Source organism: Phasianus colchicus, chromosome 1 (genome assembly GCF_987193195.1).
Source record: "Phasianus colchicus chromosome 1, bPhaCol1.hap1.1, whole genome shotgun sequence".
Lineage (NCBI taxonomy): Eukaryota > Metazoa > Chordata > Aves > Galliformes > Phasianidae > Phasianus > Phasianus colchicus.
The window spans coordinates 113,369,313-113,386,806 of NC_143436.1; the positions used below are offsets into that span (position 1 = coordinate 113,369,313).

Consider the following 17,494-nt stretch of genomic DNA (forward strand, 5'->3'; position numbering starts at 1 on the left):
AAAAGGTTCTAGCTTTTCCCCCTTCTACTTCTTAAGAAGTCATATTCAAAGTCTTCCTGGAACATTTAGCTGTGCGTGTCCCTGTTTGTTGTGGGGGAGTTGGTCTAGGTGACCTTTAAAGACCCCTTCCAACCCCAAGGATTATCTGATTCTATGATTCTATGAACATGTTGGCAATTTGTTGTACTATTTTGGTTGACCCACCAGAAGTTTGTGTCTCCCAAGCTACCGATGCTGAGCTGCCCATTTGTGTACTCCTGCAGACATGGGCTCTGCTCTACCTCCAGCTCTCAAACCCAAGCCCTTCTCAAACCTCCAGGTCCATGATCTCTGTATCTTCAGGGATTAGAAATGAATAATTAAATTACACACCCAAATACTATACAATCAGTGTAAAAAAAAAAATCTTATATATGTTATGGAAACTGAGAGACAGATATCCTAGCACAGCTGCTGAAACTCTGGGGCTGAGAGTGCATTGGCATTCAGTACCAGTAGCTCCCTCTTTGAAGCTGTTGGTTAAGACTCTCATTGCAGATGTCAGGTGTGACAGACAGCCAAACAGTTGACCTCTACAGCTCTAAATTCTGTAGCTGATCACAGAGAAGTCGAATAGACGATGACTTTTGGACACAACAGCTTGGGCTGAATTTAAGGCCATAAGGCAGACTTGAGAATGTTTTCCATTACCAAAACCATGGGATTTGTTGAAAAATACATTGGCAATAAAAGGCAGACTAATAACAGCATTTTAGCTTTGTCTTTTTCATTTTGAAGCATTTAGAGTAATCTCTAATGCTATGCCAGAGGAGGATATGCTTGTAACAGTCTAGTGAAATGAAAAGTGTTGTTATGATTAACTCAAAATTTCTTATACAGCATTTACAATATAAATGTTCTATTGTGACTTACAGTTCAGGAATACATTTCATAAACTGGGGCATCCAGGAGCTGTATTAAAGATAGTGTTGAAGGTAGTTTCCTGTAAGCCAAATAAATGCAACGTAATAAAGTTGCTTGAAATAAAATAGCAAGAACTAGACAAATCGACATTAAGAATTGCCTAATGATTTTATCCCAAGTAGCTGACACCTCTGCCTAAGACTCCAAAAGACACAACATGGAGTCATACTTATGCCTTTTGTAAATTAGCCTTATGTTTATTGTGGAGGTAATTCCACGATAAACTAATTCGTGGAACGGTAAACTAATATCAGAGACTAAGGAGGATGATTAAAAGAATAATTTTTTTAGATATCAAAGCAATTGGCAACCTTGTGAGATTTCCAGGAAGTCAGTTGAAACAGGCAGCAGCTAAAAATAGGAATCCGTCAACAGGCATCTTTGGGAGATCATTTATCCTATTCACAACTACCAGCAGGAGTGAAAATCTTGTTACTCTTCACAGTTTACAAAATGCAAGACAAAGGTTTAGAATGAAATCCAGCAGCTTTAAGACTACTTTTCTTACACATGCTCATACGTTATTCCCTCTGTATGTTTTAAGTGAGGCACAGGTGATGGTATTTCATAGCTGGAGTGCACATGAAATTCTCCAAAATGCAGCCATAAATCCTCAATGTCTTTGATAGATGGGCATCTGTCACAGGCTGGGGCCATAAAATAGTAAATACGGAAAATGAACACACCCTTAGAGGAAGATGCACATCACCTTCTCATGGAAGCCAATGGAATCAGCTTCCAGGAGGAGCAAACTCAACCAAGATCTGGGATACTTGACAAGGTAACTGGAACAAAAGCCACAAGCCAAGTAGGTTGGGTATCTTGACTGATTGCACAAGGAGCGATTGCCCTCAAATAGACATTCAGGCTAGCACAACCACATTTCAATTACAGAAGCAAACAGACAAAGTTGCACATACCTAATCCAAAGAGAATATATTGTATTAGACATGTTTTTATAGAAAGTATTTGTACAAATCTGTGAGAAGTTTAAGCTTTTTAAACATAAGAAAACAATTTAAAGACATTAAATTTATTATATATATAAAAAAAAAGCAGATTCCTGAAAATTAAGGGTTCTTTTTCTCTTACATACATAAAGGTTCGCTGAATAAATGAGCAAGAATGAGAAGCTGATGGTGGCTTTAAGAAGACACATTTAATACATTAACATATATGAAAAATCTAGTAACAGTTGTCATTTTGCCAAAGCAAAGCACACGCTCTATTGCCTAACAGTAGAAAGGCGGTGGCTGTGCAGCAACATTCAACCCTCTGCTACCAGCAGTGCAGCTGACTTCTCTGTGCTGTTCTTGCAGAGTCCGGGGGTGGCTTTACTTTTTGTTTCTGGGGGAAAAACTAAAAGAGCACCTCACAGAAACAAGAAAGAATTTAGGATTTCTGCTAAAGAATGCCAACTCTGCCCCTGAGGTGAGGAATTCTATGGCAATGGTAGACAGGAGAAATTATATAGGTGACACTGTTAAAGTAGGTTGCCCTTTAATTGTCTGCTGTAGGCAAATATTATCATCTTTTTCCATTCTTCATTCTGCTTCTCCCCTGCAAACCTGATGCTTGTGTAAAGTTTCATTTTTCAACTATTAAGAAGCTGGTAATGTTATAGAAACCTTGCATCTGATAGAGCAATGCCAAATTAACAGCCTAACAACTGATCAAATTTATTTCTATGTAAAGGGAGAAAATCTACTTCGATATCAGTGACACCGCATTAGGTTAAACTTGGAAAAGATCAGAGTCACACTCAGGCTTACTGTTGAGGATAAAGCCTTTTCCTTTCCTGTTCATTCATCTTCAGACTGAGGCTGTATTAATTTTTGAGAACCATAGAGCATGAAGACAAGAATACATGTGAAATTCCACCAGTTTGATTGAAAGGTGAATTTTAAGCCAATGCAGTCAAGCAACAGCAAGATAAAAGACATTTCTAGAAACATATTTCTAAGACGTTTAGATGGATTTAAGAGTGGTTCGCACTGATTTAGCTTACAAGGCAATCAGTTTGCACACCTGTTACAAAGGTTTGTCCTCAGCCAGAGGTTACTGTCCTTCAGCTGGGATGCAAGAATTAACTCAGCTGCCCACACACAGTCCTTTAAGCACAAAGGGGCAACAGCTTTGCACAGAAGTTAGGTCAGTTGACATAGCTTGCAGTAATCCATTTTTCCTCTGAAATACAAATATCTATGCAGGCTTTGGGGCTGGTTGACCAAATCAAATATAATTCAATAAATTGAATTAAGTTTAAGCTGAGGGGAGGCCTGATGGTGGCTGCTGCTCCTCACAGGAAGCTCTGTGTGACAGCGACAGGGCCTGAGGGAACAGCATGGAGCTGTGTCAGGGGAGGGCAGCTGGGGGTGAGGGAAAGGGTCTGCACCACAGGGCGGTGGGCATGGAACGGGCTGCACAGGGCACACTCTCAGACATATGGTCTGGTTGATGGGTGGTCCAGTGTGGAGCTTTGAGTTAGCCTCAATGATCCTTGTGGGTCTTTTCCAACTCAGGGTACTCTACAGTTCCTATGTGGGAGCATTGGACAACTTGTAGATATGGTCTTGCAAGCCCTGAGTATGATGGACCCCCATGCTCCCATTAACGTGCAGCCTGATACTTCTCCAGGCCTCAGAGGGAAGTCTTGGCAGGGTCGTACTTTCAGTGCACACTTACAACTCCTTCCCTACAGCTACATTTTCCCCATTTTGTGCTTAACGTTAGAGCTTCACTTACACATTGAGTTTCAGCATGTGGGAATATCTTGTTCATCATATATCCCAGCATTTGGTTCCCTGATGTTTTTCTTCAAGCTCCTCCTTTTCAGCTTGTAACTGCTGGAGATCAGCATTATTTCACATCCTCATTCTGGCCTCCAATTTTCTCATCACAGCAACATTTTCAGTGTAGCACTGTCCAGGAACAGCTGCCAATATTCCTTCAGGAGCCTCTTTTCTTACAGTCTGGCTTCCAGGTGGCTGCAGGTGTGTTCCAGATCCTCAATTTCTATGTGTCGGTGCTGATAGATGGCCACAAAGTTCCTGGGGGTTCCCAGCATTCAGGTGTGCTTCTCATGTGAGATTACCTGCTAGGCAGGGCCCTCTGTAGTTCACAGTAGCCATAAGAACATAAAAAATAAAGATAGTTTTAGATAAGGATTTCCAGGAAGCACAGTCCCCCTTTATTTAAATTTCAGGGAACTCAGTCCCTGCAGTGGCACAGAGCTATAGCACTAAGTCAGTCTGGCTTTTTCTGCAAGGCCTTCCCTGTTCCTGGCTGTCAGATATTTGAGGAAACCCTCTGTAAAGCACAACCAGCCCTGTTACATCATGAGGTATGCTGGCTAGAGCTGATATCCATACAGGGACCCCAGTCTTGTGCTTGCAGCTGGGTGCTTGCAGCTGGTCTCCACGGGAGCAGACAGGCTTTTAGGATCATCTTTTCCTTGTGAGTGGTCAGCTTGCTAGTCAGCCTGAAGTCCTGAAAACTAAAGCAGTGTCTGTTAAGTAAGAATGAGTTTAATAAAACTGTCTTGGAACAAATTTATAAAAATGAAAAGGAAACTATCTCTCTGCTAACTGCATCCTGGCTTGGCTCCAATTGCTGTTCCCTTTATTTCATCCAGCTGTAAGTGCTCTCAGGACCTGTTGCAGCTCCAAGAGCTGCAGCCAGAGCCTTAAGAGTCTGGAGGTCCTGAGCTGTTATGTTGAACTCAAACACCATAATGGCTTGCCAGCTTCTCAAGCAAGGCACAAAATAGAATACTGACATGGGGATGCTCCCATTCCTACAGACCTATTCTCTCTTTGTGGGTTGTCCAGGCACAATCACTCCTTAAGGGGTTACTTGCAATTGGTAAGCTCAGTCTGTAATTTAGAGAGTAATTTAAAACAGGCAGCCTGTGGGATTGCTATCTCCTACACTCTGTCTTCATAAATGTTGATATCCCCTGGCCACAGATATCATTATTCATGTGGCTGATGAACATCAGGCTTTCCTGAAACTGGAACATAGAAAAACAATCAGAGTAGTCCTCATTTTGCCCAAAAGCAGCCCATGTTCTTACTGTGAATGAGAAGTTTATGGTATATGAGCAGCATGAGCAACTAGCTCAGGCTAAACATCTCCTCAGAGTATTTTGTCCATGAGCCAGCACAGCACAGTGTCCAATGCACAACAGTGCAAGTGCAAAGGAAGCATCTTGTAACACACAATCTTCCTCTGGGGAGAGGGGGAGAGGGAGTGGGACTGCTCTTTTTGGCAGCAACCTACATTTAGATCTGCTTAACCACCTACATTGTGCTTACAGTCTTACAAACCTAAAGCTACTTCTTTTCTATGCAAGTACATACAAAATCTACTCCTTTATGCAAGCACATAAAATGAAAATCTTATGCTGGGCAAACAAAGAATGTGACTAGAGAGAAACAAACAGCAGGGGTTGAGGGGCAAGATTCTAACCCACCTACCCAAATCCTAGAATCATAGAATCACCAAAGTTGGATAAAATCTCCAAGATCATCTGGTCCAACTGTCTACCTACCACCAATATTTCCCCACTAAACCATGTCCCTTAGTACCACATCTAAATATTTACTGAACACCTTCACGGATGGTGACACCACCATCTCCCTGGGCAGCATGTTCCAGTGCCTCACCACTGTTTTGGAGAATAAATTCTCCCTGTTATCCAATCTGAACCTCCTCTAGTGCAAATTGAGGCTATTCCCTCTCATCCTAACACTGTAACATAGGAGAAGAGGCCAACCCCACCTCACTATAACCTCCTTTCAGGTGATTGTAGAGAGCAATAAGGTCTCCCCTGAGCCTCCTCTTCTTCAGATTGAACAATCTCAGTTCCCTCAGCTGTTTCCTATAAGACTTTTGTGCTCCAGATTCCTCACCATCTTTGTTGCTCTTCTCTGGCCATGCTCCAGGGCTTCACTGCCTTTTTTGTAGTGAGGGGCCTCAATGTCTTTCTTATGGTCCTGTTGTGCTGGCCTTGAACATCTTCACTGCTGAGTCCAGGGAGTTGTGGCATGTCATCACTAAAGGTCTGCAAATATTTAGCATGCATACAGGTTAGACATCCATTTATGTTCTATACCAAATGTTGAGTAGGGCAATTTCATATCTCTTTTGAGGCTCACCTTCTCTCTGCCACACCAGGACATCACATTAATGTGCAACACATCAGAGAGCTGCATAACAACCATGGTCTCCCATGGCCTGCTCCATATGCAGTTAGAAGAAAGATTCAAATGTGCTTCATATGACAGACTTGTAAACTCACGCATGGCAGTGATTACAACATTTAGTAAAGTATAGGCATGATCTCCTTTACCTGACTTCACTAGTTTTGTTTGCTTTCAGTGAAGACAGTGAGGACTTTCTCATGGTGATGTTCCTTATCTCCATTACAGGATTTGATAAGGAGCAAATGGTAAATGTCCCTTGCATCTTTACTTACCTACCAGCTGAAACTTAGCTTGATACTTTTAGACTTCTACTTTTAAAAGCATGTTGCTTGACTGTTTCAGCAATTTAGATAAGCTGGAAAATGCAGCAAGGACACACACCAGCCTTCTGGTAATGAATTTGTTTCAAGATGCTTGATGATATATGGAAAGCAGCAGCTAAATCTAGCAATGACATATGCTGAAAGCTGCTGCTAGTGATGAAGACCTGCACTCGCGACTGTATATCAAGTTTAAAAGTAGGCCAGAGATGTGCTGGGGAGCCAGTGAGTAAAACGTCAGCATTTTACTTTAAGACCATGATTTGAGTGGAAGATGTTGCCTTAATAAAATATGCTTTGTACCTACTCTTAGTAAATCACAGAGCAATTGACGGTCTATATAGGCAAGGAAGGCTGAAGCTCAGCTTGCAAGGAATTACTTGTCACTACAGATTTGAGGTTATTGGCAGACAGCCCATGTTGCCATTTAGTCCTCATAGCAAACATGTTATAAAAAATATTTTCCATATAGACAGACACACTGTAGCCACTGAGACTCCTGAGAGCTGCCATAGAAGCCCTACTACCCTCCAGATGCTCTGGTTTGATTTCCAGGTAACATAAATCAAAACAGAAATTGCAGTTTCATCTTTGCCAAAAAATTATTAGGTGTCTACACAGCAAATAACAAAGAGCAGGGGAATAGTTCACAAGGAATGAGGTTAAGCACTTTGCTGTTTCTTCTCCCATGAGCTACAAACTTGCCCTCCTCTTGGTGGAACAGGAGCATTTCTGACAAAATGCCACACTTGGATCTCTCTAGGCCCTTATGCTTTTGTCACAATACCTGCATCCCAGCCTGAGCACAGGGACTAGGCAAAAGCGTGGAATTACATAATTAAGATTTAGTACTGCCATCTTAAAGCCCATTAAATCTTTGTAATAACCAGTGACCTGTCCCATTCCCAGAATGGCATCTTTGTTCCTTATGGCTGCTCTTGCATGTATTGGTCTACATCTAAGAAATCATATGTTTAGAAAAAGCAGACAAACTGGGAAGGTAAGTGCACTTTGACAAAACTCCTTTACCCACAGTAGGCCTGGAAGTAAAAAATAAGTAAACACAAATGCAGTCTATGTATAAGAAACACGTAAACACTAAGGAGCCTGAATAGCAGTGAGTGAAGTCCATCTATCCTCAAATCCATCACTGGTTGTGAACTGCTGATTCTCCTTTTATTTTTTATTTTTTATTTTATTTTATTTTTTTTTTTTTCAAGCAATGTGTAGAGATGGCCTAAATCATTGGGCCAAACAGGCACAAGGATGGGGTGATCGTTTGCGTGACTGGCCCTTCCATGGCAATTGATCTGTCAAAGTCAAGAAGTAAGACAGCCAGGAGGCACAACTCTGTTGCTTCTCACACTCCTGGAATTTGCAGAGAATAGGGATTATGGAGTCTTTGTCAGAATAATATCTTCAGCTGTAATGGGGGAAATGGTAGTCAGAAATTTTCGATACCTGTGACATTTGCTTATACATGACTGCCATGTATCTTCTTGTCCTTCTCCCTTTTGGATTTCAGATAAGAATATCCTCATATTTAAATGCCTAAAATAAACAAAAAGCTTCCCAGGGGAAAAAAAAATCCATGCATCAATTTACTCATTAATAAATCTTCTTTACCTTTCTTCTCAAAGAGTGGGATTTTTCTACGACCTACACAGATATGCTCACCTACAAGATATTTTTAGCAATGTATTGTTACTGCATGTTAGTCTCACTTTAGAGAGTCCCTTAGGCTATTGCTTTTCTGTAGGATCAAAAAATAGAATTGCACCAATTTCTGGGTGACTAATTGATGCAAATTATACTGAAGTAGCTGGTGATTTTCCTGCTTTAAATTAGCACCCATTTCATTGCAAAAGCGATTTTTTAAAAGGGAAGAACTAAGTAAAAAAGCACTGTTTATTGTATTTTTGTCTAGACTGAGTCCACTATTGCCTTAACTTTTTCTTTTAAATTCAAAAATTTGAAGACCCTTGCTATACACTCACTGTGCCATTGTCTAGTTGGATCCTGTTTGAAACTGCAAGTGAACATTGCAAGCTGCAATGACTATGGTGGTGTCTGTACTCAGGATGGAGGATAGGAGGGGAAAAAGGAAGTAGACAAAGCATTATATTACAGAAGGCAAACATTTCAGCAGTCAGCTCTAAAACTAATCTGAACTGCCTTCTCTGCTTCTGTTTTTTCATGTGTCATCAGAAAGAGATCTAGAAAATTTTGTTTTATCTTGAAAAATTCTCTTCACTCTTTGCTTACCCAAAGACTTTTCCTTTGAAGTTTATATACTGCATGCCAATCTTCTAATCTAATGTTAACAGGAGAAAAAAACTAATCCTATAAAAACAGATAATCTCATAGCTGTAACTTTCTTCTTCATCAAACCCTTATTGTCCCACTTACTCTATTAGTTCTTTAATCTCAGTAATAGACTCATGCCAAAGATAAAATTTTAAGAGCTTTGGAGCAGGGATCACAGTATTTTCCTGGAGCTAGGACATGATTACAACATTCAAAGTTGTGATACATTAATAAAAATAAATTAATCTTATATAACACAAGAAATATCTTGAAACATCTCTATTAACTCCACTGGGATTATATGAACTGCTCAAATGCTTAGAAAAGTATTGTGCTGTAATTTATGCTACTGCGCTAAGGAGACTAGACCTGGTAGCAGCCTGCTTATCTATCTGTGAATAGGTCAAGGATTAAATATTATCAGTGTATTAATAGACTTGCCTGGAGAGAACAAGAAGAGTAAATGCATCATCAGTAAAGGCAACTCTCTTAGAATAAAAAAATGTTGAATTTCTAAAGCCTATTGCAAAGTATGTTGAGTACTCTCAGCTCTCAGCATTGCATACCTCTGGAAAAAAAGAAGCATAGATCTCCAGAGACTCCTCAGGTGAAATTACAGTGTGAGTTGAGAAAACAAGGAGACCACGAGAAGCCCATTCTGCAGATGAGTCTGCAGGCAGTGGGGCTGAAGCATCTTCGTTCACTGGGAGGGTAGCAGTGAGTGCCCATGTGACTAGAAAGGCAAAAGGGAGGGTAAGATAGAAGTCAGTGCCAGAGTCTATTTGCTTCTGGGATGTTTTTGGGTTTTGGTTGTGAGAAATTAAACAGGGAAGCTCAGGGAAGGCCATGTGGGAGGATTTCCACCAAAACTGCATGGCCATTGATATCTCTGTGGCTTAAGAAATGATTTATATTGTACTATTTAGCCTTCCATGCTTTGCCACGCAAGAATGAAGGCAGCTCCAGCAAGTCACTGCCTGGTATCTGCTGACTGCACAGCAGAGCACACATGGTTAACACCTGCAACCACCCTTGTTTGCATTCCAGATCCTAGGGGATGACTATGGTCAAAGCTTACTAAAGTTGCTGCTTTGTTTACTCCCCTTTTATGTGTGACAACAAACTCCGCTTTCTTTTACAACTATATCATAAATTGGTTAATTGCTGCAATCAGCTAAACATGGAGAGTAGGGGGATGGGTTAAGATTCAGGCGTGCTGATCAGACACATGGCATTATATCTATCTGCACAAATCCTCATGTCTTGCTCACCAGGTACAAATAGGTATTTGGAAGCTAAGCTTTATTCCACACAGAAAAAATACTTGTTTTACCTGAATAGTGTCGCTTAATGCTGACGCCAGAAAGTCAGAAACCTGCGCATCAGCAGGTTTCTTTTGTAATCTCTTGAGGTTCTACTTCAGCTGTTCTCTGCCCAGCTTGAATGTCTATTTGTCTCATCACAAATGATTGCCGATTTACTGTCAAGGGTAAAATTACCTACTCTAAATCTCTGGTAATTACCTCACTTACAAAAAATGATGATGAAAAAGGCTAGTTGGGTTGTTGAGGTTTTTTGGTTTTTTTTGTTCCTCCAGGATTTTACCGGGTTAATATCCCTCCATCCTAAATTGAGGATAAGGCAAATTATATCAAATAAAAAGGCAAATTATATCAAATAAAGCTGCATTAGTATAATGCTAAGAATTTGAACTGAGGTTGTGAAAGGGAAGAAATTCATTGGTAAATCTGGAATTCCCACCTAGCAGCCTTTCCTTACCACATTCTGTAAGAATAGAGACTTTGCACAATAAAAATACACTGCCCATAGACTGGAGACCCATGAGATATATCAGTACAAGAATACTGAAGTGTCATGGCCTATTCTTAAATCCTGAAATAATTCAGGTTCATGTCTAGTAGCACTCTGCCAGACAATGTTCACTCCTGATCCAGAAGCAGCACAGAGCTGTGGCTACTCCCATTCAGCAGCATGGACATGGCCACTCAACCCATGGGAGAAGAAAATGCAGCAGCATGGGAGCAGGTGTTGCTACTTTACATCCCTCAGTGTGAAAGAACTTGCTCCTGTCTGCTTTACTTTCTAGAATAAACATATCTATTTAATATTGTCCAAGACAATACTTCATTTTTTTGCACCAAATTTCACTTTCCTCCCTTCTGTCCTTTTTTGCTCTGGATCGAGTCACATCTTCAGTGCGCTCTTCTATTCTCCTTGTTAGGTGTTAGGTTAAGAAACTTAACCGAGTCTAACTGTGCTCAGATCAAGCACAGTTCCTCAAGGGAAAAGTACAATCTAAATAAAATTAAATGTAGGATTATGATGAAGGATTTAATTAACACAGTCAACTAACACAAGTCTTCCTGCATGGAATGAGAAAATTCCCATGGAAAATTCTGATTAAGTTAGTCCTTTTATCATGGATGAACATACAGATGACCTATAGCAGTTGCTTTTTGTATGACAGCCCCTGCCTGTCAGCTGCTTTCTGTAGCACAACATTTCAGTTACATAAAAATACAGTGATAACACCTAAAATTGATGCCAGTCCCAGAGTTATTCAGAGGATTGGCCATGTATATCTCTGCGAACTGTGAACTGTGAACTGACTGAATTAGGAAATACCATGAGTACACGTGTTCATAGAGCAAGTCTGTTCAAAAGGATTAAAGGGAGGAGAAAGCCAGGTAAACATTCTTTTATGAAAACTTATAAAGGTATCAAAGGGGGATGCGGTTGTTTTTGTGCTCCTTTTGTTTAAACAAAATGCATTTGGCATCTATATTGCATGAGCTGGTTTGTTTGACGGTCGTCTGCCATATGGTCTTTTTTTTCCTGACTGCAGATCCATGTTCTCTGAGCAGCATAAATCAGAATGACAGGTAAAGTAACAAGACCTTTGTCAAAAATATATGCACTGATAGTGTTTTAAGATGTAGTGTGTGCACTTTGTGGTTTGAAGAGAGACAAATTCATTTCCACCCTTTTCATTGCATTTCTGTGCTCCATCCCAGCGTGGCAAACACTATTCTGCATCCAGGTCCAGGTTTCAGGTTTTTCACTCCCTTTCCTTCCAAAAGTTCTTTTAGACGCATTTCCAAATCCTCAATTTTACTCCACATGAAAAAAGACTGTGTAGCGCTCACCAAAATCACATTCCTTCCTTCCCAGGTGAGGTTGGTTGGTTGGCTGTTTTTATCTGTGCCATTTCCCTCAAAATAAGCCAATTTTGCTATTGTAGCCATTCCTCCTTAAGACAACAGCTTAAAATATTTACCTTAATGAAATCTGAACACCTGCCTTCAAGAACCTCAGTTCTTTATCTGAAGGAGATGCCCTTCAGTCAGACCAACGGGAATTGTTGTGTTTCTGGTCATTTTTATCATCCAGATTCTCCCTTAAATAAAATGCTCTTCATCAGTATATCACCAGGTCTTGAGAAGGCTTACAAAAGGCCTCTGAAAAGAAACTAGAGCACAACATCTGGAGGCTGCAGGGTCTGTTGTGCCCAGTCTCCTCCCTGGGCTGGAGGCAGCTGTGCAATGTGCTGACTCAGACCCACCGTGCTTTCAAACGAGTAAAATATGACTAAAAAGTGCTAAAGTCAGTGTTCATCTATAATTAAAATTCGCCAGCTATATCTAAATGAGTTCAAAATACTGTTTCCACAAAATTCTATTTCTATAAATTGTGAATTTTTTTCCAGCCAAAGAATGGTTTTAATAAATCTTTTAATAAAAGGATAAAATTATTTGTCACAGTATTTCTTACAAAAGAAAATGATTAAATTGCTTCAGTACCTGACCTGATGCTTTTGACTTCTGAGAAGTTCTTCCTGCACATCAGCCCCTTGCATGATTTCCCTGTTGTATATAGACCATGGGGACCAATCTTCTAAGCCCAGCACAGCTCCATCGCAATAAAAACTCTTCCCAACAGCCACCATGCTCGTAGGGCTACACAGTGACAGTGACAGCACAGCACAGAAGGTTTGCTCCATGGGCTGTACATAAGCATCAGTGCAGCAATCAAAGACCAGATTTCAAGCTGAGAAATGTTTCTGGGGAGGTTCCAAAGAGGCTGCTGGCTACTATGCAAGTCAACAAATAGGCCTCAACGGTGTGACTGTCCTGGCCAGATGGTTTGCTGGGCATGTTCTGTAAAACTATTGGACTTCCTATTGACCTCCAGCAATACAAATCATTTTCTCTGTTTCATCGTATTTACCATGTGCTAAATAGCATCAAAAGCACCAAAATGATTACAGAGGGAATCTCTGCACTATTGGTGTCACTTTATCACAGTTGGATGAAAATCCCAATGTAATCGTTTTCTTATGTGTCCCTGAATCTATGTTAAGAGTATGGCTTTGGAGGAATAAAAATTATAATTTTGTTTTCTTTCAAGTGTGACAGACTTTTCTATAATTGTTCTTACTGCTTTTACTGACCCAAAACTCAGGCCAGAGAAAAATATCAAGAGACTGGCCCATATGGTAAACATTTGCAGTTATACTAGACATTACATGGATGGATGAGCAGATGACAAAAGGATAGCTGCAGATCCTGATGCTGAAGAAGGCATAAAGCATGCCCTCTGAGTAGAGAGGAGGGAGAAACACTACAACATGGGTGACTCGGGAGTGGGAAGCAAGGGCTGAAATCGGACTTTCTCATCTATCTTTTGCTGTTTTGATGAAGAAGAGGGATCTAAGGGAGTAAGGGAGTGTATGTGCAAGGAGGCAGGGCATCTGCACGGAAGGGCCAGATCCTAGCTCTGCCTCCCAGGCAGCAAGTCTCCCTCCCCATGTAGCAAGCCAGTAGGTTTTGAAGACACAAAAATGCCAGTTGTGAGATACCCACCCATTCTTATGATTATTATGCTTATATGATGCTTATATGATGGCTTGTAAAAATAACATAATGGAATAACGAACTCCCCTCTCCCATCACCTTTGTTTTTCTGATGTTAAATCATATGGTGAGTTGTGGCAGTGCACAATTTACCCTTTTAGGATATGAGTCACAATCAAAGTAATTCAGTCCCTGAGCCCTGGTTACAGTGGGACCATTGCAGTGCTTGGCACCCAGCCCATGACTGTCGATGCATCTGAATCTCCCACATGTGCTTCCTCTATAAAACTACGTGTTTCTACACTCCTTCCAGAGGTCATATATTATTTACATCATCAGTATTGCAAACATACCAGAAGTGCACTACGGTTTTCTCTGGAGTTCAGCTGGCTTTTCATGTTCCCCAAGCCTTAAAGTACATTAAACATCCCTGCTTTGTCTTCTATCTCCACTTTATCGATTACACAGCCTCTTTATACAGAGCAGTTCTCCTGCAAGCAGCTGAAGATTTGTTTATTCACATAATGCAGGACAGCTTGTAAGCTAATAATTATGATTTTTTAAAAGCAGTTGTAATGGCGGTGAAAAACAACAGAAGGGACTGTGTAGCAGTATTTCCTCCTCTGAGCATTTGGGTGGGCCCACCTAGAAGTGAAGAACCGATAAAAAAGGTGTGATCACAGGGAAGGGAAGCTGAAACTGACTGTGCAGTTATGGCAGCTGGTAGGGGAAGTAGGGAGGAGGAAGAGGAGAAGGAGGAAGGCTGACTTACAGTATTCCCGCCTTCATATTTGGGCTGCAAACTGACCCTCCTGCAGCCACCTGGAGCCCTGGGAAATCATTTGCGTGTCTTTCTAAGTCTTTGCTCTCAGTTGTGTCCTTTGTTGCTTCAGATATTGATCTGCTTTCAAGCTATGCTGGGCAAACATAAGTGGAAAAATATCGTTTGGGAGAAGAGTGGAATATTGCAGAAAGTAACATTTCTAGAGAGCGCATTAGAAACAGATGTTCCACTCAAAAGTATTTGTGGTCAGGGACTATGCCGAGAAACTAACTGCTATAAAGGGAAAAGCACGGAATTGCAGCACAATGGATACAAGAGGGGGGGCGGGAGGCGAAAGGGGAGGGGAAGGAAAAAAAAGAAGATTGAATAAGGATATATTGGGTGTCTTGCAATGACAGCTGTAATTGCAAGTTAGTTTCCAAATCAGAAAAGGGCTGTATCCAGCTCCCATCTCTTCCACAAATGTGCAGCTGGACTTTGACCAAACCACGCAAGCTTCTGCTCAGTGTTGACTAAGAACTTTAGGGCATTGCCACAGTAAGGGGTTTATTTTCCTCTCTCACTGTGCCTTAGTCATAGGGGTGGAGGCAGCCCAGGCATGGTCAGCTCTGGGGTGGTTGGCAGAGTTGGACAGAGCCATTTCTGCAGGGCACTGTACAGGGCACAAGAAGGAGGAGGAATGCACTTCTCAGTCCCTAAAGTTCCTTCCCAGACCATCAGACTCTTCCCAACTTGAGGACTCCTCGCAAATGGAGATTGGGCTGCTTCTCTGCCATTTTGAGGAGCTATAGGGGATGAATTCACTGATAGGCTCAGGTCACCTGCATAGCATGGTGATATAAGAGATGGAAAAGCATACAAATAGAAATGTACAAATACAGCAGCCAAAAATGGTAATGGCAAAAGAGCACAATGGAATAACAGCCATGCTGTCCTCATACAGATGTTCACCTGGCTCAATCCCCTGAGTGTGGTGAAGTAAAGCCTATGAGAAATGATGCAGACACTGAGTAGTCCCTCCCTGCTTCCAGCTTCTGGTCATCAGAGATAGAATGACTTCTGAGCAGGAGAGGGCCTCATCCTGGGCATCATTTCAAACAGAAGCCCCATCCTCTCTGAATTTACCCCCATCAGATTTTAAGTCTATCCATTATTTTGGTCTCTGTAATATCCTATGGCCGAGTTACACAACTTTGCCACATGCTGGGTGATGAAGTGCTCCTTTTTTAAACGCCCAACTGATTATTTCATTAGCCCTTATTCCTACGTTGTCAGGAATGATAATTAATCTCTTTCCTCAACTACTTATTACTATTCATGCAGTTATCAGGCTTCATCTCTCCCTCAAGCTGAAAATACTTGGCATATTTCACCTTTGCTCAGACAAAAGCCCTCCATTTAGTTAGCCTGCTTATTCCTTTATCTGGTCCACATTTGGTTCTCCAGCTGTGGTGATGAGGTCACTGCAATAATATTCTGGGTGCAGATACACTATGAATTTATAGAGATTTTTCTTGGTTGTTTTCTCCCTATTCTTCTCATAGTACTTCCTAATAATCTCTTTGACCACCACTGAGCAATGAACTGATTTTCACAGGGACTTATCAGTAATGACTCCCAAATCTCTTTCCTGAACACCAGAAGCTAATTTAAAAACTGTCAGTCCATATGTGCTGCGAGGGTGCTATTTCCCCATATGCATCACTTTGCATTTATTGACATTGAATTTCTTTGGCCATTCGATTGCCCAATCACTAAGCATTGTGAGATCCTTCTGCAAAGGTGAAAATGAGAAAATTGATGGTGAAATCTGGCCAATTTCATGTTAAGCATATTTGTAATTTCATGGGAAGCAAAGTCTATATGTGAAGCATACAACACAGAGAAAAACATACCTCTGACTGCCAGAAAGTCATGGGAAGTTCGTCTCATAGAGGATCTGATTTCTAGAAAAAAAATTTCTTCATTTAAAGATGGCTCAGAGAGGTGTAGTTTTCTAGTTCAAACGTCAAGTCTAAAAGATCTGTGATGTGAGAAAAGCTGGAGATTTTGCCATCAGGCGCTCAGCATCTGCTCATTGTCTCAGGGGGACAAACTATGCCTCTGCAATTCAGAGTGTATTGGCATCCCAGTCAGGACAGCTACATCCTGACAACACCAGGTCTGATAAGACTGAATTTGCACTTTACAGTGTGCTAACAGTCTGATGTAGGGAGCACCGTATGTTTCATGGCTGGCATCCCCTCCTATGTAGGTGGCTGCTGCTCACATACAGCATTCCCCTGAAAATAGACATTGGTGATTATTTTCATTAATAGCATTCTGTAATAGTATGTAAGCCAGCTGCACAGGCAGTCCACACCTTCAAGCAGTTCAGCTGTGTCACCAGAAGTCACTACTCACTTGCAGAAGGAGGAAAATATTCTCTCTGTGCAGCAAGAGAACTTAAGAGAACTTGTTACCACTATAACAAGTGATTCTAAGTGTTCAAGAGGCAAAGCAGACCTGACACGTGTTTGTGGGTACCAAGAAGTAACTTTAGGGCTATGGATCTCCCTTGGAAAAAGCTGGGATGGAAAAGCATGGAAAGATCTGTGAGAGATTTCATGCCACCTCCTGTCCAACTCAGGCAAAATCATATAATCATTAATGCTGGAAAAGATCTCCAAGATCATTTAATCTGACTGCCAGCCTACCCTTACCATGCCCACTGCCCATGTCCCTCAGTGCCACATCCACATGGTTCTTCAACACCTCCAGGAATGGTGATTCCACCACTTCCCTGGGCAGCCTGTGCCACTGCCTCACCACTTTTTCTGAAAAGAAATGTTTCCTAATATACAAACTGAACCTCTCCTAGTGCAAAACAGACAAGTCCAGTTGCCTTGACTTCAGGAAATTTAATTAAGCAAATGCAGAGTTGTGCTTTGCACACACAGTCTTACATGCTTATAAAATGTGACTTTCTGCAGCCAGTATCATCACAATTCTGAAATCCCATGCGGAGCTCTTTCCATGGAACTGCATACAATTATTTAT

At 41.2% G+C, this 17,494-nt stretch overlaps 1 long non-coding RNA gene across 2 annotated transcripts in view; it reads right to left on the reverse strand.

Annotated features, from left to right (window-relative positions):
* Positions 1–2,060: 2,060 nt before the first annotated feature.
* Positions 2,061–17,494, reverse strand: part of LOC149919961 (uncharacterized) — a 96,778-nt gene continuing 81,344 nt past the window's right edge. For both annotated transcript variants that reach the window (XR_016459640.1, XR_016459639.1), the window contains exons 2-3: positions 5,877–6,028; positions 2,061–4,074 (exon numbers count right to left, since the gene is read on the reverse strand). This is a non-coding gene — a long non-coding RNA (uncharacterized LOC149919961). The remainder of the gene's footprint in view (positions 4,075–5,876; positions 6,029–17,494) is intronic.